Source organism: Balaenoptera physalus (genome assembly GCF_965194825.1).
Source record: "Balaenoptera physalus genome assembly, chromosome: 9".
NCBI classification, from domain to species: domain Eukaryota; kingdom Metazoa; phylum Chordata; class Mammalia; order Artiodactyla; family Balaenopteridae; genus Balaenoptera; species Balaenoptera physalus.
In genome coordinates this window covers 36,781,452-36,802,971 of record NC_138888.1, presented here as the reverse complement: position 1 = coordinate 36,802,971, position 21,520 = coordinate 36,781,452, and positions in this window count along the sequence as shown.

Here is a 21,520-nt window from a genome sequence, read left to right as displayed (position 1 = left end):
ACTGCCTGGGTATGTGGCAGGAGAAAACGTCCGTGGATTCCTTGAACTCATGAGGAAAGGCAGGATAAAAGCAATAAAATTTATAAATAGGCTACTACCAAAGTTTCTTTCAAAAGAAAACCTGAGGTTTCCAATCCTTGCTTTCTGAAAGCCATTTCTGACTAACATCTCTTGGTTGTCAAGGATACAATAAAGTCATGAAGATCGTCATCATGCTTATTTCCATGTTATATTCCCCAAAGGGCAGAGCTGGTGTCAGACTCCAGGAGATGTTGTAGGGAGGGGAAGAATAGGAGACTTGCAAATGCTTATGGAGCCACTAAAATATCCTGTGTGCTTTTCACATATTGAAAATTTCAAAAAATCAAACTTTTTCTATAGCAAAAGGTTTCAACAGGGAAATTGTCTAGAATCTAAATTCAAGCTGAGATTTATTCCCCAGAACTCGACTCATACTTTCAGCCTATTTCGATCATATCCTTTTTATGCCCCCTTCTTCAACCCCAAGTGGGGAAACTGATCAAACACATTCTGCACATACCTCTGAGCCCACAGACTCAGCCTCCCAGCTGCTGCAGTAACCTCACAAATTCAGAGACCATCTCCAGTTTCCAAAAGTGCAGTGGCTTTCTTGACTAGAGGAATACCCCAGACACACCCACTATTCTCAGCTTGCCTGACTTTTGCATCTCTGCCTTATTATCACTGACACCATTTTTCTGTCCAATCAGACCACTGGATAAAAAGGATTTCTCTTTAATATTAATAAAAAGAACTTCCCCTCAGTACTCTTGATCTCCCTCCCCACATCACAATTTTATCTTCATATTCAACACTGCATTATAACAGTTGCCTGATTTCCCTGTCAAGGTCCTGACAGTGATGAGGTGTCAGGACATCGTCATGTTTTCAGTTGAAAAATAAAAATTGGCTTTATGTAGTCTGTATGTGAAGAGTTTGGCAGATGAAAATTCAGAAAAGCTGCCAATGAGGCAAATGTTTAATCTTGGAGAAAGCCCTTCACACGAATGCAGTTGACGTAGAGGAAAGGAAACCACAAAAACAACAGGGTAATAACATTAAAGACTGGTTTACACACACCAAAAGAAAAGGAAATTCAGAGCTGACTTCCATATCCCTTCTTATAATTCATCACAACAGGATGAAATATGCAGATGGTGTTTCCTCTATGAAACTGGAAAAAAGAGCACAAATTTCAAAATCAGATGAACCCAAATGCAGTGAAATGTCTGGTTATTCTTTGCACTTTGATAGTTATCTTCCACTTAAGGTTCTCATAACACTTTGCAACAGTTAGTCTCCCCATATTATAGCTGAGGAAAGTGAGATCCAGGCCAATAAAGTAATTCCTTCAAACACACAGAAAATCAGAGTCACAAACTGAGTTGCAACTTCTTTTTTCACACCTGCTATAAAAGTTACTTTCTTGGTAGAATGCTTTTCTCAGAAAGAAACTGACTTTTATTTGAAAGCATACTATCAGTCAAATAAATCTACTATAAGATAGATCATTGTAGCAGTACTCTGAACAATATATATTTTAGATCAAGTTTTAATCATTTGTAATAATTTGAAAATTATTTCATGATACATCTTTCCCAACTCACCTTCTAATTCCAATGATTCAATAAATTTGCAAGGATAATCGTATCTAATTATTCTAAGAAAAAGTTTTTTACTTCTTAATAGTGAGACTTAAAAATAATAAAACTTTGCCCTGGGACTTTCCTGGTGGCGCAATAGTTAAGAATCCGCCTGCCAATGCAGGGGACACGGGTTCAAGCCCTGGTCCGGGAAGATCCCACATGCCGCAGAGCAACTAAGACCGTGCGTCACAGCTACTGAGCCTGAGCTCTAGAGCCCGTGAGCCACAACTATTGAGCCTGGGTGCCACAACTACTGAAGCCCGCGCCTCTAGAGTCCATGCTGCACAACAAGAGTAAGCCACCGCAATGAGAAGCCCGCGAACCGCAAGGAAGAGTAGCCCCTGCTCACAGCAACTAGAGAAAGCCCGCGTGCAGCAACAAAGACCCAACACAGCCAAAAATAAATAAATAAATTTATTTAAAAAAAAATTCTTTGCCCTAAATCCCTAATACAGGAAAACAGCTTAAATATTTCAGATAAAATTTATACCTACTTAAACAAGGTTTTGTACGTGTATGTTGGGAGTTTCATTTGGTTTGTTCTAAGTAATGTTTAAATTTCTACCTTGATAAATTGTGAAGCAACTTCTCCCTTCCACCCCAAGATCCTCTCTGTCCCTTTTTTAATTAAGTGTGTCATCAACCAGAATCTGAATTTTTTGAACTAACCCACCAAAAGTTATACCCATAAAAATTGTACTGAAGTCAGAGCTTCCAGGATCCAATCCTAACTTGGAGAGAGATTTATCCACAGTGGCTAGATACAGCAGAGCTGGAAGAGAACTTGGGTGACAGTCAGGGAGGGAGTCAAGAGCCTAGCCAAAAAACTGTGCCAAGCCTGGTCTGAAGGAATAGGGCAAGACCAATGAAGAGAAGAATGTGAAGTGAGGTCAAAAGGTAAGAGGAAGAGAGGACAAGAAAGTCTAGAAGATCAGGAGGTAAACCCTCCATATGGAACAGAGAGAATGAGAGTGGGAATGATGAAAAGATGCTGAAGTTCCCATTTCAGTAGAGCCAGATGGCTGAATGTGGCACAAAAGAGCCAGTCATGCAGGGCCAAATAGGTCCAAACAAGTAACACTGAAAAAAAGAAAGTCAGGTGAAGGTCAATAAATGTTCACATGGAAATTTTTTAAAAAATACTGCTGATTCTCAATGCAGAAGATAAAGACATTTTTTAAATAGGAAGAAGAACTCCAAAAGAGCTCACCACTCACAGACATGCATCAAAGGAATTCTGAAGGCTATTCTCAGGCAAAAGGAAAATGGTCCCAGATGGAAAAATAAAGATATAAGAAGAGATAAAGAGCATCAGCAAATGGTATGTTGGTTAACCTAAATGATTATAAAAGAATATAACAATAGTAGAGTTAAGCTCAAACCTCAAAAAACATAGGATGCAGGGAGCAGGATAAAATTGAAGGAATCTCAAGAAGGTTAGTGAAGGGAGATCCCAGGATGATAGCTATGCAGGAAGGACAGAGCAATTAGCTAAGACTGGAACAATGTGACTCAAGATACAGGCCCACGTTGAAGACTGGGCAATCATATCTTCTTTTCATCATGAGTTGAGAATGTCTGCATGAGCCAGAAGAAACTATTATCTATACTTGGCTTCTCCTGACTACGTGCTGAGTAAGTTACTCCACTCCACTCCATGCCCTGCAGCCTAGATCAGCTGAAGACACTCAGTTCACTCCACAGAAGTGTTCTGCTTTGACCTGCTCCTAAGGGCTGGAGGTAAGCTTAGAAGCTTAGTAGCAGTGATTAGCTGAGAAGCAGAAAATAAACAGCAACTCACTTCACTATCATTTTCCTGCTGGACATCTAGAACCCAGCCCCCAACACAGTCCTGGTTGCTGGCCCAACTCCAGTATGCCAGCCTAGTGTTTCCCTACAGTTACTCAAGACCTTGCCCAAAGACTTCTCGAGGTGAGGGGTCTTGCAAACTATCAGAAAAGCTGAAGCCAGACTGTGACCATACAGTCCTGGTCACTCATCTTCTCCCAGAAGCCTCTATCTCACAGTGGCAGTATTATCCTTCCCCTATGCAGCTAGGTTTGTGCTTGCCACAGAGTTTTCCAAAACAAAGCAATATATTGTATAGGGATACATATATCACTGGTAAATCTATAAAAAAGTATAAGAGAATGATCAAAACAAGGCAGGATGATGGTTAACTCTGGGAGGCAGGAAAAAGATATGATTGGGAAGGGGATCACAAAGGCTTTCAAGGTACTGCCAATATTTTTATTTCTTACTCTAGGTAATGAAGAGTCAAGTGTTCATTTTAGTATAAATCTTTACATTGTTCCTGTAAATTCTATAAACAATCAAAACTTAAAGAAGTAAGGAAAGTCACTTAGCTGCTGTATACCTCCATTTCCTTCTCACCAACCCAAACTAACAGTACTTAGCATTTCCCTGCTAGAACGTTCCCTTTTACCATCATGGTCCAAATCAGCACCATCTCTTGCCTGGAATATTAAATAGTTTCCCCATTTGTCTCTCTGTTTCTACGCCTGTCCCCCTATACTGCATTTTCCCCACAAAAGCCAGAGTGATCCTTTTAAAGCCTAAGCCAGATCTTGTCACTGCTCTGCTCAAAACCTTCAAGACTCCCACCCAACTCAAAGAAAACTGGGAGTTCTTACCATATGCAGCAAGACCCAAAATGACCTGGTTCTGTTACCTCTCTGCTTTCACCTGCTGGTTCACCTCTTCCATCTCCAACCACACTGGCCTCCTTGTTGCTCCTTGAATTTACCCAGCAAACTCTTACCTCAAAGGCTTGCTTTTTCATCTCAAGATAGCCATTTAGCTCAATTCTCACTTTATTCAGATTTCAGATCAATGACTTCTAATCGGAAAGGCCTTCCTTAAACATACATTCTGTTCAAATATTATTCCCCTGACCTGCTTTATTTTTCTTTCTAGAACTTATTAACACCAGACACATATTTATTTGCTTATTTCTTTACTATCTTTTCCCCATAACTAGAATATAAGCTCCACAAGGCCAGAAACTTTGTCAGTTTTGTTAACTGTTGAATGGTGCCTGACAACATAGTAGGAGTCCTTTTAATATTTGTTAAACAAATGAAGGGTAATCCCTTATTTATACACCTTCAATCTTAGCCAAATTTCCCCCAAAGTCCTAAGTTTACTGGGCTTTCTTGTTGTCCACTCAGGTTCTTACAAATGATCACTGGAAGAATGATGGTATGTCAAATAAGTCACTTGGGCAAAAAAGTGCTAGTTCACAAAAGCAAGGGAATATAAACATATTGGTGAACTTTGAAAAACTCAAATCTGAATTATGTGCTTAAGACTAAAAAAAAAAAAGAGTATAAAAAATATAATTAGAGACGATAAATACAACTGTGAGCCATACATGAAATGTGTCACTGACTTTAGTTTAAATCCATACCTCTAGGGAAAGAAGCTATTTAACTTACAGAATAGAAAAAGACACACCTTCAGCTATACGAGGCCAATAACTATACTTAAGTGTCTCTGAAAAAAACAGGGGTACGGGTAGGAAACGGTATTTGAGATTTAAATCGCTACAAATTTTAATGCATTTAATTGAAATCATAGACTATTGAAAACAAAGTTAATTTTAAAAGAAATATTCACAGTTATCTTGGGAAATAAATCAAAGTTAATGCTACTTCAAAACTTATTATTACATCTGTTTTCTTTATTTTTGTCTTTTTTCTTTCCTAGTAGGAAATTTCATTTCCAAATTTGAGTTAATTGGCTTTTGCTAGCCCAGAGATCTAAGTTCTGCTGAAAACAAACAAGCAACCCAAAAACAAACCATTAACTCAGATCAACAGGTGACAATAATTGAAATTTTTGTTTAGGTTAATATCTTTCTTGACATAACATGGCTGGATTGCAAGAGCTAGTTAATACCTTGATTACTTTTCCATTACATTCTATTATTTTGACATAGGTTAGTCTGAATTTTGTCTTTCATCTAATGTTTTAAAAATTCAGATTTTCCATTAGGAACCTAAAATCCATTATCATCATTTAGCCACATTCCTTCCACATGTAGTTTCTCTTTAAGATTTTTTAATATTGACTATATTAAATTCTCCATTTGAGGAAAACTGGACAAATAGCTTTTCATCTGTCTCTTTACACTGAAAAAGACTATTTTCTAGGGTTAGTAATAAGGTAATATATGTATACCATTTCAAAAAAAGCTCGTGGCTGCTATTGGGCATTAGTAGAGATGAGTGTCTGTGAGTCAGGAGACCTTAATTCTAACCCTGCCTCCAGGAATAACTAGTATCTGTATCACTTTGGAAGTTCATTTAATTTTTGTGTATCTCAGTTTTTTCTCATCTGTAAGAGTTCTAGATAAGGACCAAGGTGGGCTCCAGCTCTGAAACTATATGAGTCCATATACAATTGTTTCATCTGGCACAATTTGACACATTCCTAATCTGAATCTATATAATTATATGCCCCTAACAACAGAGCCCCAAAATACATCAGAAAAACTACCAGAACTGAAAAGAGAAATTCAACAATAATAGTTGAAGACTTCAATACTCCATTTTCAAACATGGATAGAACAACTAGACAGATTAGAAAGGAAACAGAAGGCTTGAACAACACTATGGACCAACTCGACCTAACATATCTATAGAACACGTCATCCAGCAATAGTAGAATGTCCATTCTTCTCAAGTGCAGATGGAACATTCTCCACGATAGACCATGTATAAGGCCATAAAACAAGTCTCAATAAATATAAAAGGATTGAAATCAACACAAAATATGTATGGCCACAACAGAAGTAAATGAGAAATGAATTTCCTTTTGTCACACCACAAATAACCAGAGTCAAAGAAAAAATCATAAAGGAAATTAGAAAATATTTTGAGATGAAACATAAAACACACACACACACACAAAAAAAAACACAGCATACCAAAATGTATGAGATGCAATGAAAGCAGTGCTCAGAATAAAATTTATAACAGTAAATGCTTACATTAAAAAAAGAAAAATCTCAAATAAATATCCTAGACTTTCTACCTTAAGAAACCAGAAAAGAAAAAGTAAGTTAAACCCAGAGTGAGAAAAATGAAAGAAATAATAAATATTAGCATGGAAATGAAAAAAATAGAGAATTGAAAAATAGAGAAAATCAATAGAACCAAAAGTTGGCTCTTGCAAAAGGTCAACAAAATCGACAAACCTTTAGGTAAAGTGACCAAGAAAAAAGAGAAGAGACTCAAATTACTGAATCAAGAATGAAAAAGGGGATATTAATGAGTCTTACAGAAATAAAAAGGATTATAAGGAAACACCATGAACAATTACATGCCAACAAATTAATAACTAGGTGAAATGGACGATCTACTAAAAAGACACAGTCTAACTAAACTGAGTCAAGAAGAAATAGAAAATCTGAACAGGCCTATAACAAAGAAGAAATTGAATTAATAATCAAGAAACTTCCCACAAAGAAAAGCCCAGAACCAAATGGCTTCACTGGTGAATTCTACCAAATGTTTAAAGAAGAGAATTAACATGAATCCTTCACAAATACTTCCAAAAAATAGAAAGAAGGGATTTCCCAAATTATTCTAAAAGCAGACAAAGATATTACAAGAAAAGAAAACTATAGACCAATATTTCATTCACAAATATAGATGCAAAAATTCTCAACAAAATATTAGCAAACTGAAATCAACATATAAAAATGGTCATACACCGTGACCAAGTGGGATTTATCTGAGGAATGTGAAATTAGTTCAATATATCAAAACAAATCAACGTAATACACTGTATTAGTAGAATAAGGGACAAAATTTTTTAAAAATAAACATGATCACTCAATAGACGCAGAAAAGCATTTGAAAAAATCCAGTATCTTTTTGTGATTAAAAAAAAAAAAAATCTAATAGAAAGGAACTTCCTCAACCTGATAAAGGGCATCTATGAAAAACCCACAATTAATCTCATATTTAATGGTAAAAGATTGAAAGCTTTTCCCCTTAAGTCAAGATATCCACTTTTGCCCCTTGTATTTGACATTGTATTGGAGATTCCAACCAGGGCAATCAGACAAGAAAAAGAAATATGATGCATTGAGATTGAAAAGGAGGAAGTAAAATTATATGTATTTGCAGGTTACATGCAATATAGTATATATAGAAATTTCTATACACTTTCAATAAACAATCTGAAAATAAAATTAAGAAAACAACTTCATGTATAAAGGTGTCAGAAAGAATAAAATACTTAAGGAATAAACCTAACAAAAGAAGTGTAAGACATACACATTGAAAAATACAAAACATCATTGAAAAAAATTAAAGAAAAAAATCTTTCTATTTCTAAATAAATAGAAAGATATTGCATGTTCATGAATTGGAAGACTTAATACTATTAAGATAGCTATACTCCCCAAATTAGTTCCACACAATCCTTATCAAAATCTCAGCTACCTTTTTTACAGAAACTAACAAGCTCATCCCCAAATTCATATGGAAATACAAAAGACTCATAATAGCCAAAAAATCTTGAAAAAGTATACAAATTTGGAGGACTCATACTTCTCAATTTCAAAGCTACAGTACTTGCCACAAAGCTACAGTAAAGAAGACTGTGTGATACTGGCATAAGGATAAACAGATCAATGGAATGGAATGGAATAGAGAGCCTAGAAATAAACCTAAACAATTATGATTAGTTGATTTTGACAAGGGTACCGAACATTCATGGGGGAAAGAATAGACTTTTCAACAAATGGTGCTGGGACAACTGGATATCCACATTCAAAAGAATGAAGTCAGACAGAGAAAGAGAAATATCATATGATATCACTTATATGTGGAATCTAAAAAGAAATGATACAAATGAACTTATTTACAAAACAGAAAGACTCACAGACTTAGAGAACGAACTTATGGTTACCGGGGGGGAAGGGATAGTTAGGGAGCTTAGGATTGACATGTATACACTACTATATTTAAAATGGATAACCAACAAGGACCTACTGTACAGCACAGGGAACTCTGCTCAATGTTATGTGGCAGCCTGGATGGGAAGAGAGTTTGGGGGAGAATGGATATATGTATATGTATGGTTGAGTCGCTTTGCTGTGCACCTGAAACTACCACAACATTGTTAATTGGCTATACTCCAATATAAAATAAAAAGTTAAAAAAAAATAAAGTTACTGAGGCTTAAAAAAAGAATGAAGTTGGACCCCTATTTCATACTACATACAAAAATTTACTCAAAATGAATCAAAGACCTAAATGTAAGAGCTAAACTATCTAACTCTTAGAGGAAAATGTGGGACTAAATCTTCATGACCATGGATTAAGAAATGGCTTCCTAGATATGACACCAGAAGCACAAGCAACTAAAGAAAAAAAATAGATAAACTGGACTTCATCAAAATTAAAATATTATACATCAAAGGACACTATCAAAAAGGAAAAAGATAAACCACAAGATGGGAGAAAATATTTACAAATTATATATCTGAAAAGGATCTAGTTTCCAGAATACATAAAGAACTCTTACAACTTAACAGTAAAAGACAACCCAATTAATAAATGAGCAAAGAATTTGAATAGACATTTCTCCAAAGAACATATACAAATGACCAATAAGCACATGAAAAGATGCTCAGTATCTTTAGTCATTATAGAGATGTAAATCAAAATCACAAGATACCACTTCATAATCACTAGATGGTTGTAATAAAGACACAATAATAAGTGTTGCTGAGGATGTGGAGAAATTAGAATATTCATACTTAGCTGGTGGGAGTATGCAATGGTGCGGCCACTTTAGAAAATAATTTGGCAGTTCCTCAAAAAGTTAAACATAGAGTTACCATATGACCCTGCAATTCCACCCCTAGGCATGTATACCCAAGAAAACTGAAAATGTATGTTCACACAAAAACCTGTACATGAATGTTCATAACAGCACTATTTATAATAGCCAAAAAGTAGAAACAACACAAATGTCCATCAACTGATGAAAGGTTAAACAAAATGTGATCTACAATGGAATATTATTCAGTCATAAAAAAGAATGAAGTACTGATACATTCTACAACATATATGAACCTTGAAAGAAGCCAGTCACGAGAGGTCACAGACTGTATAATTCCATTTATAGGAAATGTCCAGAACAGGCAAATCCATAGTGACAGAAAGTATATTAGTGGTTGCTTAAAGAGAGGAGGGGAAGCGGGGAGTAACTGCCAATGGTTATGGGGTTTATTTTTGGGATAATGAAAATGTCCTGGAATTAGTGATGATGGTTGGACAACCTTCTGAATATATTAAAAAGCACTTAATTGTACACCTTAAAAGGGTGAATTTCATGATATGTGAATTAAACCTCAATTTTTAAAAAATCTGAATCTAGGGAGTAACAAGTTGTATCAAATGGACTATATAGTCTGGCGTGTACTCTGCTGTGTTACATGCGCACAGTGAGGGTAAAGTTCAAGAAGATAGGTAGAGGTCTATCACTTAAAAAATGAACAAAATCAATATTTTTTTTCCTTCAGGCAGAAAAACTATTATGCACCCATGACAAGGAGGTTAGTGACTATTTCCAGAACTGATGTAGACTTTGAAAAATGAAGTGTCTAGTGCTGAGATATGTCACTGGTGGTTTTGAGACCAAAAATGCAAGGTGTTTAAATTCCTAGATCACACTTTTCTATTAAGCAAACAAAAGTCAGGGCATAGTTATGTTTAATTTTAAATCTGCACCCCTCCCTAATCAGGCTCTCTAGCCAGAGGGGCTGTGACATTTTCCGCTGTCCTAGTTAGCATGGTCTTTTGAGATGAGAGAAAAAAAGCATGTCACCAAAAAAAGAGAAAGTTTAAGAAAGACTTTGTATTTGAAAAGACTCTACTTCTATTTAAAACAAACAAACAAACAACTGAATAGTTTTGCACTTTTACCACAGAGAAAATATATACCATTTCAGGATAGCAGTTACCTCCAGAGAGGAAGGGAAGGAGAAGTAATGAGTAGAGAGGAGCGATGGATGGGGGAGGCCTCTATCTTTAACATTATGTTTTTATAAAGATATAGAGAAAGCTAAAGTATTTACATTTGTTTAATTTTAGTGATAGATATATAGGCATCTATTATTTTAATTTCTGAACTCAATATTTCAAAATTTTAAAACTATTTTTAAGTTATTTGATATTAAAAACATGATATATTTGTCACTGTGATAATATTTTCTCAGCCTGAACACATTTTATGCTTTATTTTATTTAAAAAAATTTTTTCTGGTTGTAGTTAATAATAGCTAAGTACTGCTATCAGCTGGCAGAAAGTCCTTAAAAATACATCTGGTCAGTCATGAAACATTTATTCAGGACCTACCATGGCACCATGTGCCAAGTGCTATAAAATTTGCTCACGAGACAAAGATAATAAGACACAGTCTCTGTCCTCAAAAAGCTCTCATCCTAGTGGATAATTCAGACAGGTGAATGCACAATCCCAATACAATTTAGTAAGTGCTAAGAGAGATCTATGCACAGTAGGTATGGACTCAGAGAAGGGAGTAAAAAAGCAAAATCAGTCATATATACTCCCTCTTCTCCCTAATGAGTTAATAAACACCAGATACATCAACCCTGGGTGGGGGAGAGGGTGTGGGGAGACAACAAAAGTATTTATTTTATCTAGCATAATGACACAACCCACTGAATGTGGGCCACAACTATAATTTTCCCCCCTGTAATTTTTTAAAGCTTTAATTTTATATGTTTATTTTAATCAAATGCATTTAGCCAGCTATGAAATTTCTGCATACTTATACTAAGGAAACTTTTGTGGCTAACATTTTTTACTACATGGAAGTCATCGTGCATGGATTATTTCATTAAATCTTCATAATGTCTCTTGGAGATAGGTGCTGTCTGTATCCCCATTTTACAGATGAGAAGACTAAGCCTCAGAGTAACTAGAAAAAGTCTCCAAGTTCGCTCCAGTTAAACGGAGCCCTTAACCATCTGTCCATGCTACATCAATGTCACTTATATAAGGGAAAAATTAAAGATCCACAGAACCCTCTATTAGCACAGAGAATATTTTTATCATGATGCTTGGAATTCCATCCAATTTTCAAAATGAAAAAAGACCTTGAAATTATTTGTCTCCTTATATGTTAGTAACAGAGTGCTTGTATATTTAATCTTTAGCTCTGTAAAGTGTGCAAAGGGAAACCAACCTAAAAGCATTCATTTTCTGTGATCAACAACTGGATTAGGTTCTGGTCAATTAAAATGGTCTCCCCAGGCTTCTCAACAGGATGGTGGCTGATGTTAAGAAAGAGTCCTTATTGAGACCTACAGACTGCTTTATAAAAAAAAAAAAAAAGGATATCACTCCTCAGTGGAGTTTGGACTAGGGCGACACGGTGCCATTGGCAACCAGCAGGGTGTTAGAAGCAAACAAAAAGAAAAGCCATGTATTTAATAGAGATCTGCCACTGAAGAGACTCTTATCAGAACCTCTTTGTTCCCAAGGCTGGGAGGATTTGCCACAGACTCACCAAACAACAAGAACACAAGCACATCGTACAGAAGAAAAACACATCAGAAACTACCCAGGAGCCCAGGAGGTCAGGGATATAGCCACCTCGGAGTGGGAGCGCAGAGGCTGATTTTCCGAACAGCTCTCCAACTTTGGGAGATGCCAAACTCCTGGGACAACAGGGGCTGAAGCTTCAGGGCTGCCAAGAGACACAGAACTGTTGACATTTAGATGAAACATGAAAGAAAGGGCCAAGCTGCTGTATTTTTATTGTTTTAGTTCAGGTCTGGGCTAAGTGGGCTTCTGTGTTTCTCAGTGACCCAGCCACCTTCGGACTACACACCCATGAGAATCCTTCCTAGCCTATCAAGTATGAGAACAAATTTGGTTGATTCTTCTCCAGAGAGATCTTGGCAATCACACAGCAGGTTGTGCCTCTCACACAAAGGCATTTCCTTGTATTTCAGTGACCTTTGCTTTTACCCTTCGCTTCCCACCTCTGCACGCCTCCCTCGGACACTGTGCTACATATGACGTTGCTTTGTGAGCTCCCAAGACTTCTTCCGTTCTCTAATAAAGAATTCTTTGACTGAGGCTTAGGTCACAATAATGACAGTGATGGTCCTCAAAGAGGCCAGGCCAAGGCTGAGGGGGCATCCAACTCCCTGATAATTCCCTTCATTGGAAATAATGCATAAAGCAGGAATTCTATCTGGGTGGCCTGGATTTGAAACTTACTTAGCTTCCATCTTTTCCCTTTTTTAAGAACACAGATTAAACAAAAGGCTAAATTTTGCTAGAGTTTCAGAAAGCAACACTAAAATGGCAAATTACCTAAACAAAGTGACTTATTTATTCACAGGGACAACTATGGAACCATAAAAAGCATAAAAGCACTCTGTATGAAAATGCAGATAGCATTGTGAGTTAAGAATTCAACTAAATATTTAGTTTATATTCTCTATTTAAAATTCTGAAACCTACCAGGGATAACTAAGATCAGAATCTGATGGTTCTTAGTTTGTCTCATAAGGACACAATTCAGAAAATGATACTTTGTATGTACAATAATCTCAGAGAAAATATGGCCCCCAAGTTTGCAGTTTCTTAGAAAGAGAGCTCTTCTGTAATGGCTTAGAATTCCATGTGGTTGTGATATTTCCAGAATGAAGGACTAAGTCAATCCTGATGAAACTTTGAAAGATGCCACCAAGTCTAAATGTTTCAAAGCCAACACTTGAACTGCTAAATCATTCCCTCTGTTTTAAAGGAGTGATTATTTGATTGGCAATGGGGGTGGAGAGAAATCCTTCACCAGTAATGCATATGGGCACATCATCTCCATGATTACATATGAAAGAGGATGGGATCTGGGGAAAACCTCCTGATTCATTCAGACACACAAATCATCCAGAGGAGGGGGTTACCCCATTTTCTCTTGAACTCTAGTAGGAAATTTCCCATGCCATAATTGTATTTGTTATAGTGCGCTGATCAAAGTCCATAAATTCCTCCATCTATCCTCATTCAGGGAAACCATATGGCATTACTAGGAGAGTCACATGTAAGGCTGGTTTGTTATATACATGATTAAATACCCATGCGGGAAAGGAACACTGGGGAGAGCAAAAGCATTTAAAAGAAGAGACTAAAAGCATGAACTCTAAGAGACACGTGGATATATATTCTACTCCTGTAAGATCTAAAGTGGTAGGTCTATACAGAAAACATACTGCAGTATGATCATTAAGAGAAAAGAGGAGGGATTCCTGAAAACAACAGGTAGTACCTCTCAGCAGCTGTCCACATAGAGCCATTTAGGTCTTCATCAAAAATTCTAGAAGGCAGATACGGTTATTCTGAAATTTATTGTATCAGACAGTCTTATGATCTTGTGCTCTGTTTGGTAGCAAGGAAAATACCATTTAGTAAAAAACAAGGAGGTAGCATTTTTTTCCCCTATCAGATTGGTGAAGATGAGAAAGTTTGATAATTCCCAGAATCTGTGTAGATACAAGGAAATAGATACTATTGGAGTAAGTAAGATTTTGGAAATACTATTTGACCATATTCATCAAATTTTTTAATTTGCATAAACAATGGCCCCACAATTACATGGTTAGGTACAAGATACAAAAATGTATACACACCTATGAGTATCTATTGTAGCAATTTTTATTCTAGCAAAACATGGAAGACGTCTGAATATCTGATAGTAGAGGAACGACTAAATGAATTAGAATAATCCATTCAATAGAAGAACATACCGCCAGTAAGAAGGAATAAGGTAAATCGACCTATCTCTGTGTCCAAAACTTTTTAACTCATAAAATAGGAGTCTACTTGTGAAAAGAGAGAAAGAAAGAAAGAAAAGAAGAAAAGAAAGAAAAATTTTAAAGCATAAGGCACATCTGATAAATGTTTGTTTATAACAAATAATAGAAATAACATAGAAAAATTTTTTAATTTCCATAAGAAATTTTTAGTAAAATGCCCCCAAGAAGTGGGAATTTGAAGAGAAAATGATTTTTACTTTTCATTTTATACCCTTCTGTTTGATTTTTTTTCTTTTAAATAAGCATGTAAGCATATAATTTTTAAAAGCTAACTTGTAAAACACCATCTGTAGCCCAAAGTTTCTCTTTTTCCTAAGAAACCTTTATCGAAGTACAATTTAAATACAATAACATTCACTGATTTTAGGCGAACAATTCAATGAGTTATGACGAATTGTATATACTCATGTAACCACCATAATAATCATGATATAGAATATCTCCATTACCCCTAAAATTTGCTCCTATCACTTTGCTACCAATCCCATAACCCTATCCCTGGGTCCCAGAAACCACTGATTTGCTTTCTTTCACTAGTTTTGTTTTTTCTAGAACTTCATATACTGTAATCATATAAAATTAAATTTTGCTTCTGACTTTTTTCAATTAGCATAATACTTTTAAGATTCATCAACATTGTTATATGTATCAGTAGCTTAATCCTTGTTACTGCTGAGTAATATTCCATTGTGTGGATATACCATCGTTAACCCACTCACCAACTAATAGCTATTTGGGTTCATTCCAACTGTCAACCATTATAAATGAAGCTGCTGCTTTGAGTATTCAAATATAATTTTTCTACAGACATATGTTTTCATTTTTCCTCAGTAAGTACCTAGGAGTGGAATTATTGTGAAACATCATAAGTTTCATTGATTTTTCTCCATTTTCTTTCATTTATTTCAGTTCTAATCTTTATTATTTCCTTCCTGTGCTTACTTTGTGTTTAATTTTCTCTTATTTTCCTAGTTTCTTAAGGTAGAAGCTTAAATCATGGATTTGAGAACTTTCTTGTGTATCTAATAGAAATTAATGCTTTAAAATTTTATCTAAACACTGCTTTCACTGCACATATTTTGATAATTGTGCTTTCATTTTTATTCAGTTCAAAATAATTTCTAATTTTCTTTGTAATTTCTTTGGCCCATTTTTTTTTAATGGATTTGTTTCATTTTCAACTATTTGAAGACTCCTCAAATAGATATCTACCTTTTATTGATTTCTCATTTAAAATCATTGTGATTAGAGAACATACTGTGTATAATTTCAAATGTTTTAATTTTATTGAGATTTGGTTTATGGCTCAGAATACGATCTACCTTGGTGAATATTCCACGTGCACATGAAAGGAATATTTATTCTGCTGTTGTTGAGTGAATGGTTCTATAAATGTCAGCTAGGTCAATTTGGCTGATAGTGTTGGTCAGTCTCCTTTTCCTCAATGAGTTTTCTGTCTACTTATTCCATCGACAAAGAAGACTGTTAAAATCTCCAGCTATATTTGTATGTTTATCTAGTTCTCTTTTCATTTCTATCAGATTCATTTCATATATTTTGAAGCTCTTTTGTTATGTGCATTAACATTTAGGCTTGTTAAGTTCTCATAATGAATTTACCACTTATCATTTTAAAATGTCCCTCTTTATCCCTGGTATATTCCTTATTCTGAAATTTACTTCAATATTAATATGGCAACTCCAAATTCCTTTTGATGAGTGTTTGCATAGAATATCTTCTTACATTCTTTGACTTTTATGCTATCTATCTTTACATTCAAAGTGGATTTCTTATAAAGGATATATAGTGAGTCTTACTTTTTTTTAACGTGACAATCTTTGACTTTTAATTGGAGTATTTAGACATACACTGTACAATATGGTAGCCACTGACCACATGTGGATATTGATCACTTGAAATATGGCTATCATAAAATGAGATATGCTTCAAGTGTAAAATACAACAAGTTTTTGAAGACTTAGTCTTACATGAAATCAAAATAGAAAATATCTCAATATTTATCTAATTACATATTGAAATATTTTATATATTTTGGGTTAAATGAAATAAATTATTAAAATTATTTTCATACATTTTATTCATCACATGAGTATTAGAAAAATTTTAATTATGTATGTGGTTCATATTGTATTTCTATTTTAAAAATCTAGTTTGGACAATTTGCATTTAATATCATTGTCAATGTGGTTGGGTTTAAATCTACTATACTAATTATTTTAAGACTTCATAGTTTTAGAGAAGTTTAGGTTAACAGAAAAATTGAGGGGAAGTTACAGAGATTGCCTATATATCCCCTACTTCCACACATGCATGCATAGCCTCCTCCATTATCACCATCACTCATCAGAGTAGAGTAGTACATTTGTTACAACTGATAAGCCTATATTGATAAATCATAATCACTCAAAGCACTTAATTTACTTAGGGTTCACTCTTGGTGTCGTAAGAGTGGGTTTGGACAAAAATGTGTTTGAACATTCTATGGGTTTGGACAAATATATAATGACACATATCCATCATTATGGTATCATACAGAGTATTTTTACTGTCCTAAGAATCCTTTGTGCTCTTGCTATTCATTCCTCCTCACTCCTACCCCTGGCAACTACTGAACTTTTTACTGTCTCTATAAGTTTTGTCTTTTCCAGACTCTCATGTAGTTGGAATAATACAGTATATAGTCTTTTCAGATTGGCTTCTTTCACTTAGCAATATGCATTTAATGTTCCTCCATGTCTTTTCATGGCTTGATAGCTCATTTCTTTTTAGAGCTGAATAGTATTCTATGGTCTGGATGCACCACAGTTTATTTATCCACTCACCTACTGAAGGACATCTTGGTTGTTTCCAAGTGTTGGCAATTATAAATAAAGCTGCTGTAAATAACATGTGCAGGGTTTTGTGTGGACATATGTTTTCAACTTCTCTGGGTAAATACCAAGGAGTGTAATTTCTGGATTGTGTGGTAAGAGATTTGACTGTTGTCACTTGTTTGATCACAAGGAAGGAAAGGGAGGGTAGATATTGGTAGATAAAGTGATTGATTATTACTTTAAATATTTTTCTGCCATCCTTTTTTAGGGAGTCCAGTAACATGTACGTTAAATGGTTTGATATTGTCTCACATTATGTCCCACACATGACTAATGCTTTGTTCACTTTTTCTTAGTCATTTTTCTTTCTGTGTTTCAATTTGGATAGAATCTATTGTTATGTTTTTGAGTTCACTACTAGTCTTTTCTTCTGCAGTGTCTAATGTGGTGTTAATTACTTCCATTGTACTTTTTATTTCAGACTTGTATTTTTCAACTCTAGAAGATTCACTTTTGTCTTTTCTATATCTTCTGTTTCCTCTGATCATTGTGTTCATGTTGTCCTTTATCTTTCTCAATATATAAGAATATATTTATAATTGCTGTTTTACTACCTTTATCTGCTAAGTCTAACTTCTGGGTCATTTTTGAGTTTTTTACTTTAGTGATGATCTTCTGGGTTATATTTTCCTGTTTCTTTTTTCTTTTTTTAATAGTTCTTTATTGGAGTATAATTGCTTCACAATACTGTGTTAGTTTCTGTTGCACAACAAAGCAAATCAGCCATATGCACACACATGTCCCCATATCCCCTCCCTCTTGAGCCTCCCTCCCATCCTCCCTATCCCATCCCTCTAAGTCATCGCAGAGCACTGAGCCAATCTCCCTGTGCTATGCTGCTGCTTCCCACCAGCCAACTATTTTACATCCGGTAGTGTATATATGTTGATGCTACTCTCACTTTGCCCCAGCTTCCCCTGCCCACCCCATGTCCTCAAGTCCATTCTCTATTTTTACCTCTTTATTCCTGCCCTGCAACTAGGTTCATCAGCACTACTTTTTTTTCCTGTTTCTTTGAATGTCTGATAATCTTTTTGTTTGTATGACAGACTTAGCAAATATTATATTTTTAGCTGCTGGATTTTTTGTATTCTTTTAATATTATGAAGCTTTTCTGGGACACAGTTTTGTTGCTTGAAATCAGTTTGATTCTGTCAAGGTTTGCTTTTAAAATGTGTTAGGGTACGTCCAGAGCAGCCTTTAGTCTACAGCTAACTTGGTCCTTTTTAAGAACTCTACCTGATGCCCCATGTATTAGAATATCTTTCTACTCTGGCTGGTGGAAACCTGAACTATTCCCAATCTGTCTAAGCTCCAGAGATTATTCTACCTACTCCTTTGCAATGGTTCTTTTCCCAGCCTGAAGAGTTTCTTCATATGCATGTTCATAAAAGTATTCAAAGGCTTGAAGGAACCCCTCTGTAAATCTCTCTGAATTCTTTTTCACTTGGTAGTTCCCTTTTTCTGGCATTTTTCTCTGTAAATTCTAGCCATGTTGGTCTCCCGAACTGCAAATTCTGTCTTTTTAATTTAGAAAATTATCTAAGATCTCTTTGGATTCCCTTCCCTGGGTTGCAGCCTGGAATCTCTCCCAAGCAGTAAACTGTGGAAATCATAGAGTTCTCTTCATTGTTCCCTTTCTCTCAGTGATCACTCTCCTCAGCTGCCTTGACCATGTCTAAAAACCATTGCTTCATATATTTTCTCTGCTTTTCTAATTGTTTAAGGTGGAATGTATATCCAGCCCTTTACTCTATCATGGCCTACACAAGGATTTATAATTTGTAAATAATAGGAATACAAAATACAGATAACACCAAAACTATCTGAATAAGCTTTACTTTTTATGAGACCTCAAAATCTTAGATTGCCTTCTGGTCATATTTCTGAGAATCAGTTATCATATATTATAGTTCTGCAGAATGATATTGAATATATATAAAATTCTGGGAGAGAATATTACATCTTTTCTCCACCCCCTCTCTCACTATCATCCTGGATGAAGCCAATATCTACAGACAATTGCTGCAACTCTCTATTTTCACAACACTTTAAAGTGTTGATTATTTTCTCAGTGCCTGTCAGATCCATCTTCTGAGCTTCTCTGCTTCTTTCTGCCTCTTGTTTAGACTTAACCAACAGGAGGCCTTGGCAGGAGATCCAAGAGTAGAAGGAGACAGTGATCCTTTTCTAACCAAAGTTTTGCCAATAGCTGCATTCATCTAGTTATGACCAGAGCTCCTAGGCACAGTACCTCTCACATGGCTACAACACCAGCCAGGGTTCAATAACACCACTCCCTCTCCTTGGTTTTTTAAGCCTAGGGATGAGAATGGCATGGCTTTCTGTCTCCACTCATTCCTGAATGTATCACCATCCCTTGTTGGGTTTTTTTGTTTCTTTGTTTTACCTGCTCACACCTCTGTAAACAGTCCTTTTATTAAACTCTCTCCGGTTAATCCTTACATGGGTTATTTGTTTCCTGCTGGGGCTTCCACAACCCCAGGCCACACTATTAATGCTTCACCTTTGAAATCACAAATTCAATATCCCAGTCTTTGACCACAACTTCCTATCCTTTCAGTTCGCTACTTCCGTGACTCTTAATCTGTCTGTGCTTTCTCCATTCCTGCGCCTGATCCCTCCCTCTCCTGCTTCCCCATCTTTCAGCCTTTTTCTGGATTTATTTTCTTCCCGATCCAACCTAGATTCAATAGTTCTTCATTTCACTCTTATGTTCCCCTTTTATAATAGTTGTCTCCATTTTCAAGAGTTCTAACTCTTCAGCTTGGTGTTCAAGTTTTTTAAATACTCTGGGTCTTTACCTACAAAATGAAGAGTTGGATAACATAATCTCTAACTAGGATAATCATTGCCCCCAACCAGGTTGCTTTCAAGGATGAAAAGGGGAACTATTAATTATTGCACCAGGACACAGGACAGTCCCAGTGAAACTGGGCATGTGACCATCTATCTCTATAGCCTCTTCCAGCTCTAGAATATATGATTATATTACACACATTAAAACCAGAAAATAGATCTCTGTTTTTTCTGGAGTCATGAGGTTGCAGCTTACTATATGTTCTGCTTAGTGAATACAACAAAACATTTGGAAAAAATAAAGATAAGAATAAGAAATCAAAGGCACAGAGGTAAGGGTTGTGAAGTGTAAAGATAGTGCAAGAAGATCTACAAACACATGTTTCTTTCCAAATCTCCGGCTTATCAGACAGTTGCCCTCAAGGAAAGGTCCTGCTTTTTCTAATAAACAGGTGGAAGTGAGCCCACAGAATATTATACCCATTTGGGTATAAATCTAATGCCCTCTTGCCTATTTGTCTCTTCTTTTCCATTTTCAGTTTTCTATTTCAAACCACACAGAAGCTGATGCTCTGCCCTGTGTGCTGCCTACTATCCCACAACAAAAAGGCTCTTCCAACTGAATAGCTGTGGTCGCCATGGTAGCTGGGGGTCATAAACTCCTGAGCTGTGGGTCTTGGCACAATTCCATGCATTATCTGCATCCTGGTGCAAATCAGTCCCTTTATCTAATTAGTAGGCTTACAAATAGCCACCTGCCCCAGAGCTTAACCATTAAAGATGCAATATTGCTGAATAGCTTGAGACAAGGGGTGAGGATAACAGAAAACTGAAAGCTGATCTTAGCGAGGTCCTTCTCTCCTGGCTACAGACACCTGCAAGCCCTGGCCCACCCACATAGCAGAAGTTCAAAAAGAGGCCGAGAACAAATCGCTTCTGTCTTCTTTTCACTGCTCACCTTGAGTGTCTCTTGATCCACTCGCCTCCCAGAAACTGGGCCTGCTGACTTCTGCCTATAGGACATGCTTGACCATTCCTGCTCAGGGGCCCAGCTCTTCCCTGCCTCAGAGCTTCCTACCTGAAGCAACCAACCCAGTCTCTATTTCTAGAATTTGACCAACTGCCCTGGCCTGCTGTAGTCCACACCCTGGTCTGGATACTTCAGAACTATCTCCTGATTCACCTGAAAGACTGTATCCTTTCTAACTTGTTTACATGCTAAAACTTCCTTGTGCTAATGAAA